This window comes from Mus pahari, chromosome 18 (assembly GCF_900095145.1).
Source record: "Mus pahari chromosome 18, PAHARI_EIJ_v1.1, whole genome shotgun sequence".
Taxonomy (NCBI): domain Eukaryota; kingdom Metazoa; phylum Chordata; class Mammalia; order Rodentia; family Muridae; genus Mus; species Mus pahari.
Window position 1 is genome coordinate 54,054,734 of NC_034607.1, and position 11,783 is coordinate 54,066,516.

The 11,783-nt window shown below is 42.8% G+C and overlaps 1 protein-coding gene across 3 annotated transcripts in view; it reads left to right on the plus strand.

Moving 5' to 3' along the window:
* Window positions 1-2,226: 2,226 nt before the first annotated feature.
* The window catches only part of Foxn2 (forkhead box N2), a 36,063-nt gene continuing 26,506 nt past the window's right edge, over window positions 2,227-11,783 (plus strand). The window contains exon 1 of one of the 3 annotated variants that reach the window (XM_021218481.2): window positions 2,227-2,350. The gene's annotated coding sequence lies outside the window, so the exon portion shown is untranslated. Of the gene's footprint in view, window positions 2,351-2,480; window positions 2,566-3,411; window positions 3,431-11,783 lie in introns of those variants that run through there. The other 2 variants (XM_029531401.1, XM_029531402.1) reach the window with 2 other exon arrangements.

An 11,783-nucleotide genomic window follows, 5' to 3' on the forward strand; every position in this document is an offset into this window, starting at 1 on the left:
ACAGGGTATATATTTTTTCTGGGCTTATCTATTTTATGGTAGGCTGGCTCCTGGGGTGATTTATCTCTGAACTATCTCCAGCTTTCAAATTCTATGATTTTTTTCTGAGTTCAGGAAGAGCATTTAGCTACTTGAGTTTAAAGTAGATTCAGTGATGAATGGGAGAGAGAACTACATAGAATATAATGTTCATTCTGTATATCAAATACTGTATTAGCATTATTAGTCCATCTCTGTCAGGAGGTGAAAGGCTAGCAGATAACCTTGGTTGAGGCACTGAAGTTGTGGCTTCTTTTTGTTGTTATTGGTTTTTGTTTGTTTTGAGACAGGGTTCCTCTGTGTAGCCCTGATTGTCCTGGAACTCTCTCTGTAGATCAGGCTGGGTTTGAACTCACAGAGATCTGCTGGCTTCCGCCTCCCATGTGCTGGAATTCAAGGCATACATTACCACTGACTGAACCTGGTTTCTTAAAAGCCATCTTTTATTGCCCTTCCCTTCCTTCTTCCTGTGCTCTCTCTCTTCTTGATCTTCTTTAGTTTGTCCACAGGAGGTTTGTGTGTGTGTGTGTGTGGGGGGCAACAGTGATGCTGTGTAAGGAGATTTGCAGTAGATGTTGCCTCTCCAGCTGAAGCACATCTTACATTTGCCTTGAGATTTCTTACTCTGAAGAAAACTGGGGTTCTCCAGGACTTTGAAAGGAAAAAAAAAATGGAACTGGTAGATGAGCTTAAATGGATCATATAGGAATGATGTTCTTGTTTGTGGGATAAGGATATCAGATATTTCTGGCTTCGTATTGAGTCACTTTTTATGCAAAGGCATTGAATAGTCAACGGCCATTCATCAGGAACCAAATGAAGTTCTGTTGAGCAAGCAGTAGGGCAATGTCTCCCTTTTAGAGGCCCTTTCTCTTAATCCATTTATATCTGTGAGAAACAGGTATCAGTAGCATGATTTTTTTAAAAAAATTGGGTATAGAAATTGAAAGATTTAATTTCCAGGTTCATAATGACAACAGTAAACTCAAACTATAGTTTTCTTTTAGAAATTCAATGGAATATTCCTCTCCCCTCCCCCTTATTTAACTCCCTATGTAGATGGCCTTAAGCCCTTGAGTCTCCTATGTCCACCTTCCAAGTTGCAGGATTACAGGAATGAGGCACTATACCCCGCTTTCCTTTTGAGACAGAAACTTCTTAGGAAGACCAGAGTGACCTTTAAATCATGGCACTCCTCTAGCCTCACCCTACTCAGGACTGATACACAAACCTTCACTTCCAAGGGCAGTTTGATAGGCTACTTCTAGGCTTCAGTTTCCTTCTATGTAAAGGGACTTCCTGAAAGTGTAGAGTTGACAGATTCACCAAAACATGAAACAACCAGAAAGTATACCCCCAAAGGGAATGTCCTTAACATTAAAAATTATTCTACATTTGTCTGAAATTCAGAATTAACTGGACACTCCCGTTTTATCTAGCAGCATTGTACCCACAACGCAATGTAGGCAATACGTGTACAATGCATATTAAGTCCTTATTACTGTACAAAGCAATTAGTGAGGGCTCTGTACATTTTATTTTGTTTTGCCTTTTAGTACTGGTTTTTTATTTGGGAGACAGACTGACAGTGAATCTTGAGGAAAATTTGGATCTGATTCCCAAGCCCATTTTCCCTCTAAAATCTGCTCTGCATGAGTTTCCACTGCATTTCAGTCCGACGAAGGCAGCGTCGTTCCCGATAAAGCTTCCCGGTCCCCACACTTTCAAAGCCCAGGGCTGTTCGGACCGTCGCGGCAGCCCCAGCACACGCGTCGCGGGCGGACACTCGCGCGTCCCGCGCCAGCTCGTCCACTCAGCAGCCGCGCCGCACCTCTGTCGCCCTCCCATAGGTCCTTCCGGCGACAGGCGAGGTCTTTTCATTTTCCCGCCGGCTCGCCCTGCTCCGAAACCTCCGTGTCCCCACCCCGCCTTGCCTTCCGAGCCCGCTCCACCCTTCCGGACGCCACCTTCCCCCACCCGCCTGCAGGACAGCCAGGAGGGGCGACCGCCGCCCTGGTAGGAGGCGGGACGAGGCCAGGGCGGGCTGCGGGAGGCGGGACGGAAGGAGGGGCGGGGCCGAGCGCCTTGGCGCCGCGTTGCCATGGCAGCGGGGCGGGGAGGAGGGGAGGAAGCGAGCAGGCGGGAGGGGGATGTGGTGCTGCGGCGGCCGCCACCGCAGCTGCCACTGCCTGCTCGCGGCTGGGTGTCCCGGAGGCGGCTGCTGGGAGCCACGGGAGCAGCTGCGGTGCTCTGCCATATTGTGTCTGGCCCGGCCCGGCCCTCGCCTCCGGTTCGCGGCGGCCGAGTGACGGTGAGTCCCCGGGCGGCGCGGCGCGGCGCGGCGCGGAGGCAGCGCGTGCGGCCGGCCCTGGGCGTGGGGGCGCGGAGGCGGCCGTCCCGTGACGCGCCGGGACATTTTTTTGTGTCCCGTGAAGAATTGGCGCCCTGCGCGGGGGTGTTCCCGGCGCGCGGCTCCGGCGGAGCGTGGGCTGCCGGGGGTGTGGAACCGAGCCGAGCACGGCCCCGGTGAGTGAGGAGTTAGGAGTTTTCTCCCGTGGTAATGACCGTACCGGAGGGGGCGTCGCGCAGCCGGAGCCGCTGATGGCAGAGGACGGCCAGGCGAGCTCGGCGGAAACCTGCGACCGGGGAGTTGCTCTAAGCGTCCCGGGGAGCCCGCGCCAGCCACGTCGCCGCGCCGGCTCCCATCCGAGCGGGACGCGCGCGGCGTGGAGTCCGGGTCCAGCCCGGCCCGGGCGGGATGGCTGGGCCCGGAGTAGAGCCCAGGAGGCGCCGCGCGCGACCCACGTAAACTTCGGGTGCGGAGCCCGATGTGGGGTGGCGACCCCGACCCCGGTCTCGAGGGGCCGGCGCCCCCAAGCCCGGCGGGCCAGGGGTGGGGTGGTGTGGGGGTGGGACTTGGACTGTTTCGGCGTTGCAACATGTGCACTTCCTGTTCGCCATCTCCTTCGGGGCCGAGGTTACTTCTGCCCTCGGGCCCGCGCTCCAGCCGGGAAGGGTGCGCGGTGGTCGGCGGCCTTGAGCTTGGGTGCCGGCCGGCGTGCAGTGGCCGGCGTCCCGAAGCGGGGCCCCGGGGAGGGAGTGCACGTGCTCGGTGCTCGGTCTGCACTCCAAACTCCGCCCCCGGCTGCCCTCCAGCAAAATGCCTGGGTTCCCACCGCACCTCACGCGAGTTGGGGTAGCTGTTTTATTGGGAAGCCGCGCTCTCGAGATCTTCTTGCACTTCGTTTCTGCTCTAAAGCTTTCCTTTTTCCACCTTTTGGGTGGTGGTGAGAGGAGTCATAAGTGCAGAGAAATGACAGACTTTTTTTTTTTTTTTTTTTTTTTTTTGGTGCGATTTCCAACTCCGCTGTGAGCGGTTAATTATTTCCAGGTTAGTTGGTGCTCTTTCTCCTGTCTTCTGATTGTGACAGCCACGTGGCCGGCTGAGTGCAGTCGAGTGCTCTAGCGGCCAGAGCTTGAGGCTTCTCTCGCAGCTGGGGCTTTGTAATGGAATAGTCTTGGGTTCTGCGCTCTAAGAAGGGGAAGTGGAAAAAAGCCGAACCGATCGTTTCTAGTTGTTTCACCTGAATCGTAGACTAGCTTTCCTTTGCAATTCTGGTAAGGTGTATATTGCCATTTTTGCCATCCGCTGCAACTTTAATGATTCATCTTAAAATTTCAGCAGTGTTAGGTATATCCTCAAAGAGCGACAGGACGATGCCTTTATAAAAGAATTACCTGATTCTTTAGAAAAATCGTTTTAATTTCAAAGCCATTAACGAGCGAATCTAATGAATCTGAAATGATAACATTCTGACATTATTTAGGGCTTATGAAAAACTCATTTGTTTAATTTTACATATATTAGCAATGGAATTATCTTTTTAAGGCTAAATACTAGTTCTGTATGCAGTCAGATTTGAGCAGAATTCATCATAAGTGGAAATTATAGTATATAAAAGTGAAAGAGAAAATGGTTAAAGTTAAAAAAATAAACTTTTGGAGAGTGAAGTTTTAGAATATCTTTACAGTCATAGATTACCAATGCATCTTGTGTCATTTTTTTGGCAATTTTGTTTCTGTAACATGTTTCTGTTGTTACTTAGTTTTACTTGATTGTTAAACCATAAGAAGGAAATACATTTATAGAGTTCTGGAGAAATCATTCCAGCTTCGTTTAATGGGGTTTTGAATGTTCTAATGAAGTTAATGAAGAGTTGCCATAAAGCTTTCTGTAGAAAAGAAGATAGACTGGAAAATGAGTGTTTACTGACCTCTGAGAACAGTTCATAGTTGAGGAAAGAAAAGTAAATGAACTGAAGAGAAATGAAGAGACATTTACATAAAGCCAGAAGACTGAAAGACTGAAAACAGTAGTTTAAAGCAAAGTGAAGTTTAAAAACACTACTCAAACTGCAAGTGTGTGTGTATGTGTGTGTGTGTGTGTGTGTGTGATTATGTGTGTGTGTGTGTATGTGTGTGTGTGATTATTTGTGTGTGTTTCTGTGTGTGTGTGTGATTATTTGTGTGTGTTTCTGTGTGTGTGTGTGATTATTTGTGTGTGTTTCTGTGTGTGTGTGTGTGTGTGTGTGATTATGTGTGTGTTGAGAAGGCTTTCACCATGTGGTCCAGGCTGGCCTCACAGTTGGAGTGACCCTCCTGCTTCTGCAGCTTGCTTTTGTTGTTTTGAGAGATGCTCTCTGACTGTAGCCAGCCCTGGCTGGCCTGGAACTTGCTCTGTGGGTCAGGCTGGCTTGCAATTCCCAGAGCATCACCTGCTCTGTCTCCCAAGAGCTGGCTTTATAGGTGTGTACCACCACAGTTAACTTGTATATGTTTTGTTATTTTTATAAATAATATTTTTATTCTTTAAGACTGTTATACAGTGGAACAACCCAGATCCACCCACATCTTTGCACCCACCCAAATTCATATCCTTTTTTTTTTTTAGCTGAAGAATGATGTATTTTTTAATTGTCTGGTTTTTTTTTTTGTTGTTGTTGGCTTTAGATTGTGTATTAATAACTGGGTTTTATGTAAATGCAAACAGTCTTCCAGTTATAGTTTTGAGTGCTCAGGGCTTTAGGTTGAAGAAGTAAAACACAACTGAGACAGTACAGGAGTTAAACTGTAATAAGAGTCAGATTAAGAGAGTGAGTGTAAGAGAGTCAGTGGGGAAGGAAGAAACCTTATAGATGGCTTGGGAGAGTAGGAGAGGCTTCTTGGAAAAGGCAGGTGTTGCTTTCTACGGGAGAACTTCCATGCTAATAGTGTCACCCAAATGGCCATCCTCTGTTTATTATTAATTTATTTAGTTTGTTTTTGTTTGGTTCCTGGAACACTCTGTAGACCAGGCTGGCCTCAAACTCAGAGATCCACCTGCCTCAGTGCTGGGATTAAAGGCGTGCACCACTACCCCCCCCTTTAATTAAGCGTGCATATGAAATTTATTTTGTTAACTTTCACATTTTGGTTCCAATCTTTTCTTTCATCTTAATCTTCTACTGTTTTGCAGAAACTTAATTATTATACCTCAGCATGGTACTACAATTTATATTTATGTTGACCGTATCTTTTTATCTGTTGGAAATACACTCGGACACTCAAGTGTAATACTGATTGTTCCGTGAGCCTTGGAATCACAGACTTCTAGATCCATCTTTACTTTCAACCATAAATTCTTTTCCTTTTGTAACAGCATATAATTCTTTCAGGCTGTAGCATTCTCTGCTGCCTCTCTGATTTAACAAAATAAAAAAATATATTGAATACTATGTGGTAAGTAAGCTTTATCAAAAGAGCAGTGAGTGGAGTTAAACAAGAGGGATTCCTTAATGTTTTATTATCTTTTAGGTTTTATTACCCTAATTAAAAGATAAGTCCTTGAACAGCAAGATACATAGAATATATGTATTTGCCAGCAAGACACCCCTAGCCTTATTTTAGATATATACTCTCTGTCTAGTCTGAATAAAGAAAAAGTAAGACTTGTGGTGTGAGGTGTGAAGTAGAAATATCTGTTTTTATAAGTAAAGGTGGGAAGCGAAGAACTACTCCTGAATTTAAATATGGTCTCATTTCCTCCAGAATGAGTTGGAAATGAAATAATCCTCTTTGGAGGAAGGCTCCTTTGACTCAGCGTGGCCCAGCACTCAGAGAACTGGGAGGAACTGGAGAGAGTGCTACTGAAGGAAACAGTGATGAGGAGATGAAGTTAGGGCTGGCGGTAATAGTCAGGATGCTAAGTTTAGTCGGCTGAATGTAGATGAATAGGAGAAGGCAGGGTGAACGTGACCTGTAGGAGTGGCCCACAGAGCTTGGGGGCAATGCAGAGGTGACAGCTAGTGGTATGAATTTGCTTGGGAAACTGGAATGTGATAGGCATTAGCTATGGTGACAGGGAGGTTTGCAATGAATACTGTAGACTTTATCATGCTTTCAGTGTTACTTTACTGATAATACTTTTAGTTCCACAACAGTAGAATGCTGTCACTGTCTTGCCACCAAAAGAATATTTATCCTCAATTAGTTTTTATTTAAACAAACTTTATTTTAGAATAGTTTTGCATTTGCAGAAAACATGCAAAACCTTACCCAGTTTGTCTGATTAGCTTCTTACATACTCTGGTACATTGTCACAATTAAGGAAACAAGATTCCAGTATTACTGTTAATTAGACAAATCATTCAAATTTCCCTGATTTTTCTCTAATGTCCCTTTTTATTCCATAGCTAGTTTTTAGAAATTGTATAGAATGTCCTAGAACTGAGACTTACCTGATGTATTTCTCACGATGAGACGTGGCTTGTGGGTTTAGTACACGTAAACAGGTAAAGTACCTGTGTAGTATATTAAGGGTACATGCTGACACACCATAAACTGAATACCATCATTGACCATGACCTTTGCTTTCCTCATTTACATACTCCACTCACTCTCCACTCCAGGTCTACTACAACAGTCCATGTTCACAGGTCTTAACCCAATTTTGATGGATGTGGTTTTTTTCCCCCCTCAACCTAATTTTCTGTTACATAAAACAACAAACAAAAAACATGGACAAATACTTTTGAGCATTTACTGTACGTAGGTGCTAAGCCTGGAGTTGTGAGCAAGAGAAACATTCTTATGTCTGGTATATCATGATATATTATAGCAGGAGGTATGTCTGGTATCATAAAGTAGGGGTACTGCTTTACTGTGTCTTTTGATTTCATTAGCGTTTATACACACAAACAGAGCTCTTTAAGTAGCCATTTGTAAGCTACTATCATACAACTTTAGTATGTGTCCCATAAAAATAGCCGTCCTTTTGCTGTCAACACACGTTTTCATTTTTCCCAAGTCGTTATATTCTGATAAATTAACAGAATAATTTAATTTGTTGTCAGCTATCTTCATAGCTTTGGTGTGTGTGGGGGGGGTGCACCTGTGCGTGTGTTTGTGTGCTGTGTGTGAATATGTGTGTGTCAGTCTGTCTCAAAGCCTTTTGTGTAACTGAGACTGACCTTGGGCTTCTGGTCCTCTGGCCTCCATATCCTGAGTCCTGGTGTTACAGGTCTGAGGCATCATCTAGACTAGAGTTTGCAGGTGTAAAGAAGGCAAGACTTTTCTTGCCTTTTAAAAAATGTGAATTTTACATGTTAGTGTGTGCCAGTGTGTATGTATGCAGATCACATGTGTGCATGTATGCAGATCACATGTATGCAAGTGCCTACGGAAACTGCTGTCAGAACACCTGTACCTGCAGTTACAGGGAGTTGTGAGCTGCCCGGTGTGGCTGCTGAGGATTGAACCCTGCTCCTCTGCAAGATTAGCACATACTCTTAAGCACTGACCCATCTCTTCAGCCATTCTTTGCCTTTCTGGGAGTTCTTTCTTAATACAGATTTAGTTCTTTGGGCACCAGAAGCCTGTCTTATTTGTTTGAGAAGTGCTTTGAATTGAAATTGAAATATGAAAATATATGTGTAGGAAAACAGATTGGGAAAAGACGGGGGCACATGTACAGGTAGAGGTCAGGACTCTTGTGGGAGTTAGTTTTCAAGAATCAACAGAAGTTACAAGGATGTGACAGGTCATCTTGTTGGCCCTCTCTTTTTTTTTTATGTTTCAGACAAGATCTTGCTGTAAGTTCACACTGGTCTCAAACTTTTGATTGTCCCATTTCTGCCCTCTGAATCTTAGGATCACAGATATGTAGTGTAGCATCACATCCAGCTTTGAAAAAAATTTTCTAATTTGTAGAAATACTCTTAACTTGTGGATTCACAGAGCAGAATTTAATATTAGATTCTGCAGTGATATGGTGCTAATAGCGATTTTTGTTGTTTTTGTTTTTGAGACAGGGTTTCACTATGTAGCACTGGCTGGCCTGGAGCTCACAGATAAACTTTTGCCTCTCTCTCCTAAGCACTAGGGTTAAAGGTGTATTGTTACCTAAGTACTAGGATTAAAGGTGTGTAGTTACTTTGAATTTGTTACATATCCTTAGAGGTGAAGGGTTTAGGAAACTGATTAAAAACACGCCCTTGTGGTTTATGTGTTTTTTTATTTTTTTAAAGAAATACAAAGAAAAATGGGGAAAAGTTTCTTTTGAATTAAGATTTGGCTGTACTGTGGCTTTGTCCAGCATTTTCATCCTTAAAAGTTTAATCGAATGATACCCAGCCTCCCACCCAAATCAGTGTATGGGTCCCACCTGACAAGGGTGCAGGGCTTGAATTCATATACTCTGGAAGAATAATGAGCTCTTAGCCACTGGGCCATCTCTCCAGTTTGAAGTAAACCTTTCTTTTGTACTGATTGAACATTTATTAATAATATCAATAATTGCTAGCTCTTATTGCCTGTTGTGTCCTGGCATGCTATTATGCTACTAGACACATGAGTATATAATTCTCAGCAACAGCCCTGCAGGGAATATTGTATTTTTGCATATATAATACTGTATATTTGCAAATAATGAGACATTATGTAAATGTTGTGCTGGCTGGGTTTTGAATAAAAATCTGTCATAGTAAAAAAAAAAAAAACATGTTCTTTGTATTATAATCTGAAGGTTTTTTTTTTTTTTAAGAAAATGGGTTGTTAGAATGAAATGCTTATATATTGATCTTTTCCAAGCTGGAGCAGTAAAGAATACTTGATAGAGAAACTGTTATTCAGATGCCTACACTGGCAGGAATACCACCACTTTTTTTGTTACTGTGATTTAAACAATAGGTATGGTTGCTTAGGACCCAGGCAGGTTCAGTCATCTGTCAGACTGTGTAGGTGAGTTGGTGGCTGGTGGGTTTGCTTGACTTCACATCTTCCTGTGCAGTTACCTAGCATGACATTCTGCTAGAATTAGTTTTTAAATGTTTGCTCACTAAATGTTATAGGGTTTGCTAGAGCATAAAAAATGAATACATTGTGTTCTGCCTACAATGACTTAATGTCGGTCTGTCTGTCTACCCACATTTCTCCCTCTCCGACTCTGTATTTTTGAGGCAGGGTGCCATATGGTCCAGCCTGGCCATGAACTAGCTAGCTAGCTCTGCAGGGAAAGATGACCTTAAAGTTCTGTTCTTCAAGTGCTGTTGTTACAGATAGACATATCTGGGGTGTGTGTGTGTGTGTGTGTGTGTGTGTGTGTGTGTGTGTCTGTGTAGAAGTTAGGCCTGGTTTTGCCTCCTAGCCCCATGCTCATAGAAATAAGACTCAGACTCAAAATATATTTACAAATATCTTAGCCATTTCGCTAGTCTCTACTCTGACTAGATCAAAACTTAAGGTATCCAATTGTTTTGCTATGGGTAACCACATGTACTCAGGTGGCTTGCCTCCATCTCGCATCTTCTGGGTGGATCTTCATGCGCCTCCCATTCTATCCCAGAGTCCTCTCTCCTTTTGGGTGTCTCACCTTTTATTTCCTGCCTAAGCCATAGGCTATAGGCTTTTTAATTGACAGGCGTTGCATCCATACAATACATAAGATAGTCTCTGTACGCGTGTGTATGTTTCCTGTAACATACACATGTGTATGCATAACAGCACATGAAGTGTTGCACGGGTGTCCCTTACCTCCAAGTCTTTTTATTATTTCTTAAACAGATGCTAGAATCAATATAGATAATTTTATCTGTCATTTCTCTGATAGTGTTGGGTTCAGTGTAGTAAGTGACAAAAGGAAGGCAACTGCCCTCGTTTTAGACAGACAGTCCCTATCATTCTGGGGTCTTATACACCAGTGTTGTCTTTTTGTTGTTTGTTACTGGGGATTGAAACAAGGGCCTTGCACATGGCTCCTGGCCTTCCTTAGTTGCTATCTTTGCTGATTATGAACAGTCAGAAATTTGATGCATTATAGCTGTTATCTTGGATAATCCTCTCTAGGATCATTTTAAATTTTGGGATGATCACATCATTTTTGTCCTAAAATCTTGGTGAATCCTGTCCCCCCCCCAAAAAAAAATTATTACCACTACATTTTTTTTACAGTAATCTATATAACAAAAAGTCCCAAATTTGTTTTTGTTTTTGTTTTTTCTGTTTCTTAGTTGATCTAGCATTTAAAGATCTAGTAAAGAGACTTAGGAAGGGAGAGGTGCCCTAGGATTATTATTATTATTTTTTTTTTTGGTTGCAGATATTTCCTTGACTGCTTTAATTTTTATTAGTATTTACTAGCCACCCCTTGTGGTGTAGTGTAGATGCATTCTAAACTAGAGAAACAGTTGGATTTAAATAGCTCAGTATTGCTGGGTTAGTGTTTGGGGAACTTGTTGGATTTTATTTACTTAGAGAGTATTTAATTTAGATATGATTGCACATACTCTTAGATATTTTGAGATGCAGAGGCAGGAAGATTTACTTAACCTCTGGGAGTAGGACGCCAGTCAGAGTTGTGCGGGCTCTGTAGTGGCGCTTCCAGTGAGTCACACACCACTTAATCCCCCTGTTCCCACACATATAAAGTAGAACCCAGTGATAGTAACTATATGGTAGGGTTGTTACAAATTTCATGAGGTAGTTTTAGGAAAGATTTTTAAATGATATCTATTATCAATAAGCATCAAGTGTTCTTTTATTCTCTAATATATGTACAAATGTACATTTACAGGAAAGTCAATAATACTTGAAGTTGAGTGTGTGTGTTAAAGACAACATCTTGCTCTGTTGTGTAGGCTTACCCTAAAATTCTGCTACAGTTTCCTAAGTGCTAGAATGCACCACCTGAATTCAGTTTTGATTATTAGATTATGCTAGTAAAATTGAATCATATCATTTCTCAGATACCAAGGTAGCATGATAGCGGAACTTTGATTCGTCATACAACAAACATTAGAGCAGAAAACAAAATACACACAGTTTTGCCCTTGTGGAAACTTCAGCCTGTTGGAAAGAAGTGTATTAAGCCATTTCAGGTGTTAATTAATTAATTAATTAATTAAATTATTTAATTGTGGAAGAGTAGAAGGCCTCTTCTTAATCTTTTTTTTTTTAAGATTTATTTATTTATTATATGTAAGTACACTGTAGCTGTTTTCCCAGAAGAGGGCATCAGATCTCATTATGGATGGTTGCTGGGATTTGAACTCATAACCTTCGGAAGAGCAGTCGGCACTCTTAACCACTGAGCCATCTCTCCAGCCCTTCTTAATCTTTATGTTAGACCATCCTTATAGTTTGTGAAGGATGAATAGCCATTGTCTAGAGTTAGGTATGCTATGTACGAACAATTTTTTTTTTTTTTTTTG